Here is a 17,267-nt window from a genome sequence, read left to right on the forward strand (position 1 = left end):
TTTCACTAGGTTTTTTGGTACCAAAAAAAAAATACTTCCTTACAAGATTCTCAATCCATTTGTGATTATTGGAAATATTTTGTCCAGAATTTTGAGATTTTTCCTTAGAAAAATATCAATTTAGGGGTCTATAACTGGAAATAGAAACCTTCCACTCAGTTTTCCCACTTCTTTCCTCACTAGTAGCCTGGCATCAAGAAAAAAATCAAGAGAAATGCAATATACCCATCTTTAAAATTTTCCGAAATAATGGCTTTGGCATCAGTAGCTTCCATTAAGTCTTCCCAAAAGACTTCAGCTCTTCACTCCCTTCCCCTGCTATTTATACTGCCTTTTCACTCTAGAAAAAAAGTGATCATCTTTGCAGTTTTCTCATTAGATTCATGGCATCTGTAATATATTGTATATTTTTACAGAAACTACCTTTTTTTTTTTTTTTGTCTTTTGTCTTTTTGTCTTTTGTTGTTGTTGTTGTTGTTGCTATTTCTTGGGCCGCTCCCGCGACATATGCAGGGTCCCAGGCTAGGGGTTGAATCGGAGCTGTAGCCACCGGCCTACGCCAGAGGCACAGCAACGCAGGATCCGAGCCGCATCTGCAACCTACATCACAGCTCACGGCAACGCTGGATCGTTAACCCACTGAGCAAGGGCAGGGACCGAACCCGCAACCTCATGGTTCCTAGTCGGATTCGTTAACCACTGCGCCACGACGGGAACTCCAGAAACTACCATTTTAAAAAGAGCTAAAACAGAACATAAAAATATTTCTTAACCTACAAAGGTAATTTCTTCACAAGGCTGAAAACATTGCTGAAACTTGCCCAGAAAACAAACAGAAAAAAAATGATTGTTCAGTGATAACGTTTAAAAGGTCTTTAAAAAGGAAACCCAGGAGTTCCCGTTGTGGCTCAGGGGAAATGTATCTGACTAGTATCCATGAGGATGCAGGTTCAATCCCTGGACTTGCTCAGTGGGTTAAGGATCCAGCATTGCCATGAGGTATGGTGTAGGTCACAGAAGTGGCTAGAATCTGGCATTGCTGTGACTGTAGCATAGTCCAGTGACTATAGCTCTGATTCAAACTGTAGCCTAGGAAACTTAACACGCTGTGGATGTAGCCTAAAAAGACAAATAGTTAATTAACCAATTTTAAAAAGAAAAAGAAAACCCAATATCACTTTTTCCCACTTATTCACAATGGCTGCAAAGGGAATCTGTATCTTTCTTCTCATTTTTGTTTTTGTTTGCTTTAAAGGAAAATAATCCCATGGAATCCAAAGTCCATTTAGCAGGATTACTGGTTATTTTATTTGTTGAACAGGAATTTTAACTTTAAAATCTGTATGTTCTGCCTCTTAGAAAAAATATTTAGCACAATTGTTATTTCTGAATAGCTATCAACAATCCATTTGAGAAAAGGCTTGTTAAAAGACAAGGATATTGCTTCTTTTGCTAAGCTCTCAAAGAGTCGATATATTTTGGCATATCTATCTAGGAAGCTAAATATAATCATCACTTCATTACTCTAATAATGACAATTTCATAGCTATTAGAAAATTGTTATTTCAACATATTGACCTTTAGGCCAGTCAGGGAAAAAAAGCTAAAAGCAATACCTTATCAAAATCTTTAATCACACACAAAAAAATTTTCATGATTTTATATGACATAAAACCTGAATTTAAATTTGACAGAAAATAAGCCATCCATGAAGGTTTATGTCTTGATTCCACTGGCAAAAAATTAGTAAAAGCAGGGAGAATAGGGATGGAATGACAGAGATAGAGGAAATTATCAGAGCAGGGAGATTTTAGATAATTGGAGGAAGGGGAAAGACATGAAATAGCCATAAAATAAATTAAATTGTGGCAGGACAATGTTGTTGCTGTTTTTGTCATTTACTTAATTGTTGTCTCTCCTTTTTCCCTCCTCTTGGGTGTTGCCTACATCCAATCAGCCAAGCATGCTTTATTCCAGTGAAGCAAGGTGAGTAAAGTAGCTAAGAGGATCCTCTTGGCATTTTTTCATCAAGCGCACACCCTTGTGGAAGAGAAAAGGGCTCTAAACATTTTTTGAGTTTATAGACAGCAACCATAGAACAGAATAAAGCCTCTTAGATGAAAAAAATTTTCCCATGAGCCCTGACGAAGAGGACAGACCTACAAGAATGGCTATAGCTACTAATAGATCGGAAAGAGAGAGAACATACATCCTCTTGCTGGGAAAATTCCTGAGAGCAAAGAGTCAGGATCACATCTGAAGACACAGGAATTAAAGCCTTGCAGAGACTCCAATGAACTCAAGTGTAACACTGATGGAATGGAAAGAGCCAGATTTCTAAGGAGAGTCTTCATGTATTGATGATAGAGGACCAGAAGGGAGGACATACATCTCAGGAGGTATCTCTGTGAACACCTGATACTGAAAGTCTGATACGACCCTCCTTCTCCATACTTATTTCACCAGCCATCAAAAACAACATGACAAGCATCACATTCCCTCTGCGTCTTACCTGTCACTTGGTAAAAGGACAAGAATCTTACATTCATGGAGGCTGTTTCTTTTCCCATGTCAAAATGAGGCATGAAATAAGTTAAAATACATTATATTTTTAAAACAAAATTGTGTATTTTTTCACGTCTGAGATCAGAAAATTTGTATCCCCATTTCATTAGAAGTAGATTTTAATCCTTTAAAACATAAGTTATATAAAAAACAAACCCCACACCAAAAAGAGAAGACATTTTAAAAAGGGTGATGACAATTATCAATGACAGGCATCTTTTCATGTGCCTATCAGCTATCTGTATGTCAATGAGATATGACTTCATACCTATCAGAATGGGTATCATCAATAAGTCTATAAATGACAAATGTTTGAGAGGATATGGAGAAAGGGGATCCCTTAACACTGTAGGTAGGAATGTAAAATATACTATGGAAAATGGTATAGAGAATCCTCAAAAAACTAAAAAAAGAACTACCATATCATGCAGCAGTTCCATTCCTGTGTATATATCCTAAAAAAACAAAAACACTAACTCAAAAATATACGCACATCCCAGTGTTCATAGTAGCACTATGTACAATAGCCAAGACATGAAAACACTCTAAAAGCCCATCAAAAGATGACTGGATTAAGAAGATGTGATAGGGGTTCCCATTGTGGTGCAGTGGTTAACAAGTCCAACTAGGAACCATGAGGTTGCGGGTTCAATCCCTGGCCTTGCTCAGTGGGTTAAGGATCTGGTGTTGCCATGAGCTGTGGTGTAGGTCACAGACGCAGCTCAGATCCTGCGTTCCTCTGACTCTGGCATAGGCTGGCAATTACAGATCCAATTATACCCCTAGCCTGGGAACCTCCATATGCCATGGGAGTGGCCCAAGAAATGGCAAAAAGACCAAAAAAAATGATGTGATAGATAGATAGATAGATAGATAGATAGATAGATAGATAGATAGATATGATATGTGCACAGGAATATTACTCAGCCATAAAAAAGAATGAAATTCTACCATTTTCAGCAAATGGATGTACCTAGAGAATATTATCCTGGTGAAATGTCAGATAAAGACAAATACTGTATGATATTTATATGTGTAATCTAAAAAATAATACAAATGAAAGTATTTGCGAAACAAAAACCAACTCACAAATATAGAAAACAAACTAGTTTTCACCAAAGGTGAGCAGGAAAGGGAAAGGGGCAAATTAGGGGCATGAGATTAAAAGACACAAATTACTATGTATAAAATTGCTAAGAAACAATGATGTATAACAAAGGGAATTATAACCATTATCTTGTAATATTTTATAATGGATTTTAATCTAAAAAAAATACTAAATCACTATGCTGTACACCTGAAACTAATATAATATTAGAAATCAAGTATATTTCAATAAAAATAAAAGGTGACAAAATATAGTTCACCATCATTTTATCAACACACTAGTACTTACTGTACCAAAGGGATAAGAAATAAGAGTGACAACTGAGAAAGTCTTTGTGATGGAATTTTGAACAATTCTGAACATAGACTAATTTCAGAGTACTTAGACAATAATTGCTCAAATTAACTAAATTTATACCTAAAGGAATTAGAGGAAAAAAAATTTCAAAGTCTTTACAAGGAAAGAAGTCATAAAGATCAAACTGGAAATAATGAAAGAAAAAATTGAAAAGATCAGTGAAGGAGTTCCCACTGTGGCTCAGTGGTTAACGAACCTGACTAGTAACCATGAGGTTGTAGGTTCAATCCCTGGCCTCGCTCAGTGGGTTAAGGATCTGGTGTTGCCATGAGCTGTAGTGTAGGTTGCAGACACGGCTCGGACCCTGTGTTGCTGTGGCTCTGGCATAGGCCAGTGGCTACAGCTCCCATTAGACCCCTAGCCTGGGAACCTCCATAGGCCGTAGATGTGGCCCTAGAAAAGACAGAAAGACAGGAAGGATGGAAGGAAGGAAGGAAGGAAGGGAGGGAGGGAGGGAGGGAGGGAGGGAGGAAGGAAGGAAGGAAAGGGAAAGAAAGTCTTCAAATATTTAAAGAAGAGTTAACATTTGTCCTTCTCAAACTATTCTAAAAAATTGAAGAGGGGAGAAGTCTTCCAACTCATTCTATAAGGCCAGTATCACCCAGATAGCAAAACCAGACAAAGCTACCATAGGAAAAAAAAAATTACAGGCCAATATCCCTGATGATTATAGATGTGAAAAACTTCAACAAAATATTAACAAACCAAATTCAATAATATATTAAAAATATGATATACCATGATCAAATGAGATTTATCCCAGGAATACTAGAATGTTTTAATATGTTCACAAATTATCCAATGTGATACATACACCACATTAACAAATTGAAGAATAAAATTATATGATCATCTCAGTGGTTAGGGAAAAAGATTTTGAAAAATTCAACATCCATTTATGATAAAAACTCTCAACAAGTGGGAAGAGTGGAAACATGCTTTGATATATTAAAGTTAATAGTTATCAAGCCCACAGCTAATATTATGCTCAAGAGTAAAAAACAGAAATAATTTCCTCTAAGATCAGGAACCAAAAAGCCAAGGATTCCTATGCACACCACTTTTTCAAAATAGTACTGAAAGTCCTAGCCACAGCTCAAATAATAAAAAGAAATCTGAATTGGAAAGGAGGAAGTAAAGCTGTCACTCTTTGCAGATGACATGACACTGTATATAGGAAATCCAAAAGAAGTCACAAAAAAAAAAAACTGTTAGAACTAATCAATGAATTTAAGCTGCAAGACAAAATTAATATACAGAAATCTGTTGTAATTCTATACACTAACAATGAACTCTGAGAAAGAAAACAATCAAACCTGTATTACTTTCTCACACTATATACAAAAATAAACTTAAAATAGTGTGAATACTTGAATTTAAGACCTGAAACCATAAAACTTCTAGACGAGAACAAGTATACTCTTTGACATCAGACTTAGCAATATTTTTTTGATCTGTCTTCTCAAGAAAGTGGGAAGAAAAGCAAAAGAAAAAAAAATGGGACTACATCAAACTAAAAATGCTTTTGCCCATTGACGGAAGTTATCAACAAGAATAAAAAAGGCAGCCTACTGAATGGCAGAAAATGTTTGTAAGTCATGTAAGGGGTTAATATCCAAAATATACAATATACCCATGAAACTCAACATTAAAAAATGAAACAACTCAATTTAAAAAATGAGCAGAAGACCTGAATAATCATTTTCTCAAAGGAGACATAGAGGTTGAAAACAGACAGATGAAAAGATGTTCAACATCATTAATCATTGGGGAAATGTAAATCACAATTAGATACTACCTCACATCTATCAGAATGGCTATCCTCAAAAAGACAAAAAACAACAAGCATTAGTGAAGATGTGAAGAAATGAGAAACTTGATGCACTGTTTGTAAGACTGTAAATTAGTGCAACCACTATGGATAACAGTATGGAGATTCCTCAAAAAAGTAAAAAAAAAAAAAAAAAAAAAGCACCATATGCCAGAAACTTCACTTCTTAGTATTGTTCACAAGAAAACAAAAACACTAATTCAAAAATATATATGCACTCCATTGTTCATTGCAGCATTATTTATGATAGCCAAGAAATGGAAGCAACCTGAGTGTTCATTGATAGATGAATGAATGAAAAAGATAGGATATCACACACACACACAATAGAATATTACTCATCCATTTCCCTCTTTCAGACTCAACATGTTCTGCTTAAGCTTGTGTCATATGGCACCTGGTCAACCCTACTGCTATATTTGCCCCCTTCAGGAACAGGAGAGGTTTCTTCATTCCAGGGCACAAAATGAAGTGTGTAAGCCAATTGCCCTATAATGGCTGTGAGGGGGACCTGCTGGCCATAACGGACCAATGCCCACTTACTAAGGCTGATCTAGCTCCATTTCTTCTCTAGTGAGTGAAAATTGTTCCATTTAGTGCTTGACTGTATTTTGTTTTTATTGACAACTTCAATACCAAGATGCAGTGGACAGAAGTGTTTGGAATTCTATAATCTGTATTTGTTTCTCACTTGTGTACTCATTCGCCAAATATTTATTGAGTGCTTACTATGTCCCAGGAAACTCTCTAGGCTTGGGGAGATAACAGCAGTGAACAAGACATAACCCACAGCTTCAGAACTAATTTTATTTATAAGAAGAGTAATTCCTGTCCAATAATTTAGATAAAAAATAGAAATTGCATAATTAGTTACATGTAGGAAAAAGTCTTGGTTTCTATTAATGTATTCTGATTTTTTTATATAAAACATCCTTTTTAGGAGCTACAACCTATTCTGAAAATTTAGCAGCAAGTACCACACTGATTGTACATCCAGGATTCATCTGCCTAAGTAAAAAACATCATAATGTGGTAAATGGTACTGGCCACCACAATTGTGAGATGAACTTTGGTAAAGACAGAAAAGTCTTAACACTGGAAAATCTGTAGGCTTAGATTGATTTCACATAATGTCTCAGTAAGACTCATCATTTTTATTTTAAAAGATTTTCAAAGCTTCTCCGATTACAAGTATATTAGCCTTAGAGTGAGCTCTTAAGAGTAAATCTCTCTTACAATATTTCCACATTAGCTCAGTTACTTAATGAAACACGCAGTCATCTAAAGAATATGAGGGCAAAATATAATGCAAAATGTGCAATCAGAAAAGAAAAGAAATGCTTTAAAACAAGATTAAAACTTCCACAGAGAAAGAGAAATGAGAGAAGATTAGGATATCTTTTATCCACTGATATAACAAATATTTTTTGGGCTCCTAACATAAGTGAAACACTGTAATGGGTGTTGAAGGTACAAAGAAGAATATTAGTCAATGCAAGTTTAGAATCATAGGATCTTATTGCAAAATAGTGACTCTTTAGTTTATTTAACTTATATTTATGAGACTGCTTCCAGATTTTTAAAGACATTTAATTCTCAAGAATTTGATGAAACCCCTAAATATTGAATCTTGTATTTCCATCATTGTATGTATACAAATGCATATATATATATATTTCTAAATATAAGTTCATACATGTATATATACTATATACATATATATTATGCTGAATTATTAATAGAAGCTCTTAATTTAATCTTATTTAGGTTTTTCTCTGGAGGAGCACTTTAATATATGAAATTATAGAAATAAATGAGATTAAGTATATAGGTGATTATGAAAGTTATATGTATGTCATTCTTTTTTTTTTTTCTCCTTTTTAGGACTGCATCTGTGCAATATGGACGTTCCCAGGCTAGGGGTCAAATCAGAGCTGCAGCTGCCAGCCTACACCAGAGCCACAGCAACACAGGATCCAAGACACATCTACAACCTACACCACAGCTCACAGCAACATCAGATCCTTAACCCACTGACAAAGCCAGGGATCAAATGTGCACCCTCATGGATACTAGTCAGATTTGTTACCACTCAGCCACAATGGGAACTCCTGCATAAGTCATTCTTAATTTGTATTTTTTGTTTCAACTTATAGGAAATCAATGAAAGTACTACTACTTATCCTATTTACATGGAATACTTCCATGGCCTGACTCCTGCTAAATCTTTCCAGATTCTTCTTTCATCACCCACTGCCTCACTCTTCCTGCCTTCACAACATTAAACAGTGTGCTATGTCTTACACATATTGTGTTATCTCTCACTTCAGTGTCTCTGCTTTTTCTTCCTCCTGTGTCTGGAATACCGGTGTCCCCTCCACTTTTTAAAAATCTTATTTATGTCCAAGCTTCACAGACATCTCAAGGTTACTTTCCTTAATGACTACCTGTCTCTTCCAGCCATTTTCTACTCAATACACTCAGATATCTCTTGATTAGGCAGACCACATTATATTGGTAGCCTTAGATTGAACCTAATGAAACTCTCATTATTTGTTTGATGTTGACCTTCAAAAATGGTGTCATTCTCTGTCACAGAGCTGTAAACACTATTAAGAAGGGGATTTTCCTAATTAGTCTCTGTCCATTTCCTCCTTGTTTGAAATGGGCCCCAATAACTATGTGTTTATCTGCATGACTAGATGATTTTGAAATAGTCACAGAATTTTGAAGGATGCTCCCTAACACTGCCCTGTGCCATAAATTTAGGCTGGTTTCAGTCCGCTCATCCTTTGAATGAGTTGAATGCATGATAAAACCAAATTGTTTTATTTTTTTATAATATTCTATGTTTCTGATACTAGAACATGGCTCAATCCAATTTTTTGTTGGCTGTTCTTGCAAATTGCATGGCTTCTTTGTAAATATACCTTCAATGAAAACCTGAGAAAATCTGTCCCCTAGCAACAGCTCTCTGTAAGCAACAGTCATAAATCAATACAAAGAGAGGGAATGAGAAACATGGGGGGGGGAGCATTTCTGATTTCTTGGTTGAGCATAATTTTAACTTGACGCAAGATTCAATTGATTCAAACTGATTATGGACTGAACCGTCTCTGTCCTTCCTTGGCTTCAGTTCTATATACCTCAGCTTCATCCTAAAAAACATTGCTGCTTGCAGCAGCCAACCTATTCCTTCCCGGAACCATTTAGTCATGCCTAGTAAATGGATTGTGAATAAGAAGCAGACACATGATTTACTTCCTACCACTTACTACTCACCTATCTCTATTTAGCAAGTGCCCAATATGGTTCAAAGAATTAAGCTAGGATTGCAAAGATGGGTATAAAGTAATAACTTTTATACTTAAGGTGCTCAGATTTAGTGAGAGGAATGAGACATAAAAATAATTAATGTCCCAACGAAGAGAGAAACCCATATTAGAGATATGCCAAGCCATACATCAGTAAGGGAGAGTTTCAACTTTGCTGCCAGGGGGAAAATTGAATTGTTTATGAAATATATCTGTAGAATCTGACAATTAGGAGAACACTGGTGACCTTGATGAGAACAGCAATAGTATCTACTAGAAAAGGAACTCAGATACTAATTAGTTAAGGTACGATCTGAGGATGTGAAATTTGAGACTATTTTTTCAATGTGTACACCTGATATAAATTATAATATTAATACTGAAATTGGAGTTCCCTGGTGGCTCAGTGGTTAAGGACCTGGCATTGTCTCTGCTGTGGCTCGGCTCACTGCTATAGCATGGGTTCAATCCCTGGCCTAGAAACTTCCACATGCTGTGGGAATGGCCAAAACAAAAAACAAACAAAAAAAAAAAAAAACACTTAAAAAGAAATGCTGAGATAAAGTAAGTTTTAATTATGGAAAGGCAAATGGGTAAAGTGCCTAGAAATATCTATGTATATAGAAAGATAGATAGATGATAGATAGATACTCACTCTTATTAAACATGTGGGTGAGATATCTTTACGTTCTGCCTTTTACAAATAAGGAAACCAATAAACTAGATTTGAGCTACAAATGAAAAACCATTATTGTTTGACTTTTTTATATTAAATCAATTTCCCAGTTTGTGTTCAGGTTCTACCTTTGTAGCATTTTCATATTTTATATAAACAAACATCCCCAGTAGGCATTTTTGGCCTCACCCATGGCGTGTGGAAGTTCTGGGGCCAGAGATAGAAACCATGGCACATCAGTGACCTGAGCCACAGCAGTGACAATGCCAGATCCTTAACCTGCTGAGCCACTGGGGAATTTCCCCAAGAGGCATTTAAATGAGAAAAATTCAGGAATAAGACAGACAGGATTAAGTGATTTGTTCAATGTCACATGACTACAAAGCCGGCATTTTATCCAAGATTCTTCTACTCTAACATAGAAACTATCTTTCATTCTTCCAATGTTTGAATTGCCATTTAATATGCCTTAGAAACACAATACCCAAAATCTAATCTAAACCCATGCTTCCCTTAGTTGATGTATATTGTATATCCTTTTCTCCTCTTCTCTAATCTGCCAACAAATTTGGGGAAAAATAAGGTAGTGATTAAGTGGTAGGAGGCAAGATTTTGAAGCCAAAAGGCCTCCATTCAAATCCTGGTTTTGTCACTTACACACTGAGCTTGGTAAGTAATTTAAACTTTCTGTGATATAGCTTCTTCATCTGTAAAATGGAAATGGTAATAATTGCTCATACAGCATAAGACAGTTTTGAAGCTTAAATGAGTTAATATATGGCAAGCACTTTGAATGGTGTCTTGTACATAGTAAGTGATATATATATATATATATCATTATGCTATTATTATTATCTATTTGTTGTATAATAAGTAAGCAGATGTCACAGATATCAGAAAAGAGTAAAGTAACAGTCAGACCCATGAATTCCTTCTAACTGCTACCACAGCTATTCCACTGAGATGTTTAAAAAGAGAAATAGAGACTTTGTCACAAATTCTGGGAAAAAAATCATTGGTAAGAGATGTGATGAAAATACTTAACTAAAAAATATAGCGTATTTGAGGATTTCTTTATCTATGATATCTCTTTTCTAATATTAACCCTAATATTGAACATTGCTTTGGTGTTTAACTTACCCACAAATCTCAGAAAAATAATTTCCACTATTCTCCTCATAACTTTTATTCCTTTGTGTTCATTTTAATGAAAACCTTCCTGTGGAAGAAACATGTCTTTTCTTAATATAAGAATTCTAGAAAAGAAAAAGGAGATGTGGAAAAAAGGAAGCTGGAGAACAATAATGAGTAGTGGAGAGAGAATTTTGCATACTGACTTCTGTTTTCTCTATTCTGCTCAGATGTATTTTCACCTGAGCTTTGTATCTCTTGAGAGAATATGCTGTGCCTTGAAATGTCATTGAATGAATGCTCCAAATTATTCCTTTCAAATCTGAAGCTATGATTCTGAGAAAAGTACACCGCACCCAATTTGCCATTATGTTTTTCAAGTAGTTAAGCCACCTTATGTTAGAAAAATAACAAAAATGTTTAAATAAGTAAAATGTAAAATTTGAAGAACTATAACATTTATTAAACATCATTATGTTCCCGATCTCTAAAATGAGTATTTCTAATATCATATTATTTAATCCATATTGCTATACTACAAAGTAAACATAAGTTTTATGTTAGAGATGATGAAATTGAAGCTCAAAATCAAATAACTTGCTCAAGACCACAGAGCTAATAAGGTCAGAACTTTGTGCAATTTATTTGTTCATTTATTTGTTTATAAGTATATTGATTTTACTTACTTCCTATGTGTATAAATTTATTTTTATTGAGATAATATTGATTTATAATATTATATAATTTCATATGTACAACATTATATTTCCAATTCTGTATATGCTACAGATAGTGGGTCTAATTTTATTAGAAGAATGCAGAAAAAAGGAAGATGAACTCAATTGAGAACTGGAAAATACAAAACAATTGTTACCAAAATCCCTAAACAAAAAATGAGCAGATGAATAAATGTCAAACAAACAAGTAAATTAACACTTAATTCTAAATCAGAAGTGAACAAATTTTCTGCTATATATTTCCAGCTATTTGATATAAAAGGAGATAATTTTGTCAAATTTACATTTGAACATAGGTATATCTGTAATACATGCTTTCATTTCTATATATTATAGAATTGCTTGAAGACTGGAAACATGATCTTGTAGGATATACTGTGTTGTTCATGAAATCTGTAACTGTATTTTCACTCAACATGTAAGTAATCAAAATATATTCTGGCTTAAACAAAATTGACAAATTTCTGGCCAGACTCACCAAGAAGAGGAGAGAAAATGGATACTGCAGAAATACAAAAAACCATAAGAGAATACTATGAACAATTGTATGCCAACAAATTTGACAACCTAGAAGAACTAGACAACTTTCTAGAAATTTACAGCCCACCAAAACTGAATCAAAAAGAAACTGATCAATTGAACAGACTGACCACTAGAAATGAAATTTAATGTAATAAAAACACTCCCTACAAAAAAAAAGTCCAGGGCCAGGTGGCTTCATAGGCAAATTCTACCAAATATACAAAGAGGAATTTATACACAATCTTCAATAAACTTCTTTTCCAAAAGGTTGAAGAAGAAGGAACACTCCCAAAGACATTCTATGAAGCAACCATCACCCTAACACCAAAGCCAGACAAAAAACTTTCAAAAAATAAAATTATAGGCCGATATCTTAGACGAATATAGATGTAAAAATTCTCCACAAAATTTTAGCCAACCAAATCCAACAACCTATAAAAAAGATCGTACACCATAACCAAGTCGGATTCATCCCAGTTTCGCAAGGATGGTTCAATATATGCAAATCAACCAACGTTATATACCACATTAACAGAAGAAAAGTCAAAAACCACATGATCATCTCAATAGATGCAGAAAAAGCATTTGACAAAGTCCAATATCCATTCATGATCAAAACTCTTACCAAAGTGGGTTCAGAGGGAATATAACTTAACATAATCAAGGCCATTTATGACAAATCCACAGCAAATATAATACTCAATGGAGAAAAATTGAAAGCCTTCCTGATAAATTCTGGAACAAGACAAGGATGCCCACTCTCACCACTGCTATTCAACATAGTATTGGAAGTCCTAGTCACAGCAATCTGACAAACAAAAGAAACAAATTTATCCAAATTGGAAGACAAGAGGTAAAATTGTCACTCTATGAAGATGACATGATACTATATATAGAAAATCCCAAGGACTCAACCCAAAAACTACTTGAACTCATCAAAAAATTCAGCAAACTAGCAGGAAACAAGATTAACTTTCAGAAATTGGTTGCATTTCTGTATACTGACAATGAAATATTAGACAAGGAATACAAAAATATAATAGCTTTCAAAATTGCACCCCAAAAAATAAAATACCTGTGAATAAACCTGACCAAGGAGGTGAAAGATTTATATGCTGAGAACTATAAAACATTAATCAAGGAAATTAAAGAGGATTCAAAGAAACAAAAAGATATTCCATGATCCTGAGTTGGAAAAATTAATATCATAAAAATTGCCATATTACCCAAAGAAATCTACAGATTCAATGCAATCCCTATTAAACTACCCATGACATTTTTCACAGAACTACAACAAATAATCCAAAAATTTTATATGGAACTATAAAAGATCCAGAATTGCCAAAGCAATCCTGAGGAACAAAAACCAAGAAGGAGGTAAAATTCTCCCAGACTTCAGGCAATATTACAAAGCCACAGTAATCAAGACAGTATGCTACTGGTACCAAAACAGACATACAGGCCAATGGAACAGAACAGAGAACCCACAAATAAACCCAGACACCTATGGTCAATTAATCTTTGGCAGAGGAGGCAAGAATATAAAATATAAAAGACACTTTTTCAGTAAGTGGTGCTGGGACAACTGGACAGCCACATGTAAATCAATGAACTTAGAACACACCTTCACAACATACACAAAAATAAACTCAAAATGGCTTAAAGACTTGAACATAAGACAAGAAACAATTAAACTCCTAGAAAAAAACATAGGCAAAACATTATCTGACATCAACCTTACAAATGGTTTCTTAGGTCAGTCTCCCAAAGCAACAGAACTAAAAGCAAAAATAAACCAATGGGACCTAATCAAACTGACAAGCTTTTGCACAGCAAAGGAAACCCTAGAAGAAACATAACAAGGAGTTCCCATCATGGCTCAGTGGTTAATGAACCTGACTAGCATCCATGAGGACATGGGTTTGATCCCTGGCCTCTCAGTAGGTTAAGGATCTGGCATTGCCATGAGCTGTGATATACATTGCAGATGTGACTCAGATCCTGCATTGTTGTGGCTCTGGCATAGTCCAGCAGCTACAGTTCTGATTCGCCCCCTAGCCTGGGAAACTCCATATGTCACGGGTGTAGCCCTAAAAGACAAAAAGACAATAAAAAAAGAAATAAATAAACATAAGACACATGCTAATCAAACTGAAAAATATTAAATACAAAGAAAAGATATTAAAATCCACAAGGGAAAAACAACAAATCATGTACAAGGGAACCTGCATAAGAATAACAGCTGATTTTTCAGCAGAAACTCTGCAAGCCAGAGGGAGTGAAAAGATATATTTGAGGTGATTAAGAAGAGGAAACCTAGAACCAAGAATACTCTACACAGCAAAGCTCTCATTTGGATTTGATGGAGAGATGAAAAGCTTTTCAGACAAGCAAAGGTAATAGAATTCAGCAACTCCGAACCAATTCTACATCAACTACTAAAGGAAGTTCTCTAAGCAGAAAAGGAAAGGCCGCAAGTAGAAACAAGAATATAGCAAGTGAAAAGGCTCACTGGTAAAGGCAAAGATAATACAAAAGTAGGAAATAACCCATTGACAAATATGATATGAAAACCAGCAGCATGAGATGAGGAGAGGACAAATAGAGAACATTGAGAATGGATTTGAAATTTAGAGACCAGTAATCAGAAAGAAGTGTGCACACATATAGATGGCTAAATCAAAATGTAATGGGAACCATTTTTCCCATTACATTTTTCTTTTTCAGGATGGCTTTGGCTATCCTGAGTCTTTTGTGCTTCCAAACAAACTTTAACATATTTTGTTCAAGTTCTGTGAAAAATGTCCTTGATAATTTGATAGGGATTGCATTGAATCTGTAGATTGCCTTAGGTATTATTGTCATTTTGATAATATTAACTCTTCCAATCCACGAGCATGGTATATCTTTCCATCTATTTGTGTCATCTTTGATTTCTTTCATCAGTGTCTTATAGTTTAAAGAGTACAGGTCTTTTGTCTCTGTAGATAGGTTTACTCCTCTGTATTTTATTCTTTTGGATGCGATGGTAAACAGGATTGCTTCCCTAATTTCTTCTTCTGCTCTTTCATTGTTAGTGTATAGAAATACCATCAATTTCTGTGTATTAATTTCGAATCCTGCGACTTTCCCAAATTTGTGGATAAGCTCTAACAGTTTTCTGGTAGAGTCTTTAGGATTCTCTAGGAAAGACCCAGAATAGCCAAAGACATCCTGAAAAAGAAAAATGGACCTGGAGGAATCAGGCTCCCAGACTTCAGGCTATACTACAAAGCAACAATCATCAAAATCGTACGGTACTGGCACAAAGACAGAAATATAGATCAGTGGAACAGGATAGAAAGCCCAGAATTAAAGCCATGCACCTACAGCCAACTCATCGATGACAAAGAAGGCAAGAATACACAATGGAAAAAGGACAGCTTGTTCAATAAGTGGTGCTGGGAAAACTGGACAGCCACATGGAAAACAATGAAACTAGAACATTCCCTAACACCATACACAAAAATAAACTCCAAATGGATTGAAGACCTAGATATGAGACCAGATGCTATAAAACTGTCAGAGGAAAACACAGGCAAACACTCTCTGTCATAAACAACAGCAACATCTCAGATCCACCTCTTAGAGTAATGACAATAAAAACAAAAGTAAACAAATGGGACCCAATCACACTTAAAAGTTTCTGCAGAGCAAAGGGAGAAAATCTTTGCAAATGAATCGACTGACAAGGGATTAACCTCCAAAATGTATAAACACCTCCTACCACTCAATACCAAGAAAGCAAACAACCCCATCAAAAAATGGGTAGAAGATCTAGACAGTTCTCCAAAGAAGACATACATATGGCCAAAAAATACATGAAAAGATGTCCAACATCACTGATTATTAGAGAAATGCAAATCAAAACCACTCTGAGGTACCACCTTATACCAGCCAGAATGGCCATCATCCAAAAGTCTACAAACAATAAGTGCTAGAGAGGGTGTGGAGGAAAAGGAATCCTATGACACTGTTGGTTGGAATGTTAATTCGTGCAACCACTGTGGAAGACAGTATGGAGATTCCTCAGAAAACTAGAAATAGAACTACCATTTGATCCAGCAATCCCACTCCTGGGCATCTATCCAGAGAAAACCACAACTCAGAAAGATACATGTACTCTGATGTTCATTGAACCACTCTTTGCAATAGCCAAGACGTGGAAACAACCTAAATGTCCATTGACAGAGGAGTGGATCAAGAAGATGTGGTACATATACACAAAAGAGTATTACTCAGCCATTAAAATGAATGAAATACCAGCATTTTTAGCAACATGGATGGACCTAGAAACTATCATGCCAAGTGAAGTCAGCCACAAAATGAGACACCAACATCAAATGCTTTCACTGATTTTTGGAATCTGAATAAAGGACACAATGTACTTCTTTGCAGAACCAGTACTGACTCACAGACATTGAAAAACTTATGGTCTCTGGAGGAGACAGTTTGGAGGGTGGGGGATGTGATTTGGGCTGTGGGATGGAAATCCTGTGAAATCAGATTGTTATGATCATTATACAACTACAGATGTGATAAATTCATTTGAGTAATAAAAAAATTAAATTAAAAAAATGTAATGGGAACCATAAATCAAATAACTATAATAGTCACACCCATAAAAAGAAAAAGCAAAACAAACTCAACACTAAAGATGGTCAGCAAAACACAAGAGAAAACAACAAAAAGAGGAAGGGAAGAAAAAAGACCCAAAATAGCATATGGAAAAAAATAAGAAAATGAAAATAAGTACATACTTATCCATAATGAAATTGAAAGTAAATGGATTAAATGCTCCAACTAAAAGACACAGACTAGCTGAATAGACACAAAAACAAGACCCATATATGTGCTGCTTACAGAGACCCACCTCAGATCTAAGAACATATACAGACTTAAAGTGAGGGGATAGAAGAAAATATTACATGCAAATGGAAATGATAGAAAAGAAGGAGTTGGTGTTCCCATTGTGGCAAAACTAGTA

This window comes from Sus scrofa, chromosome 5 (assembly GCF_000003025.6).
Source record: "Sus scrofa isolate TJ Tabasco breed Duroc chromosome 5, Sscrofa11.1, whole genome shotgun sequence".
In the NCBI taxonomy this organism is placed as follows: domain Eukaryota; kingdom Metazoa; phylum Chordata; class Mammalia; order Artiodactyla; family Suidae; genus Sus; species Sus scrofa.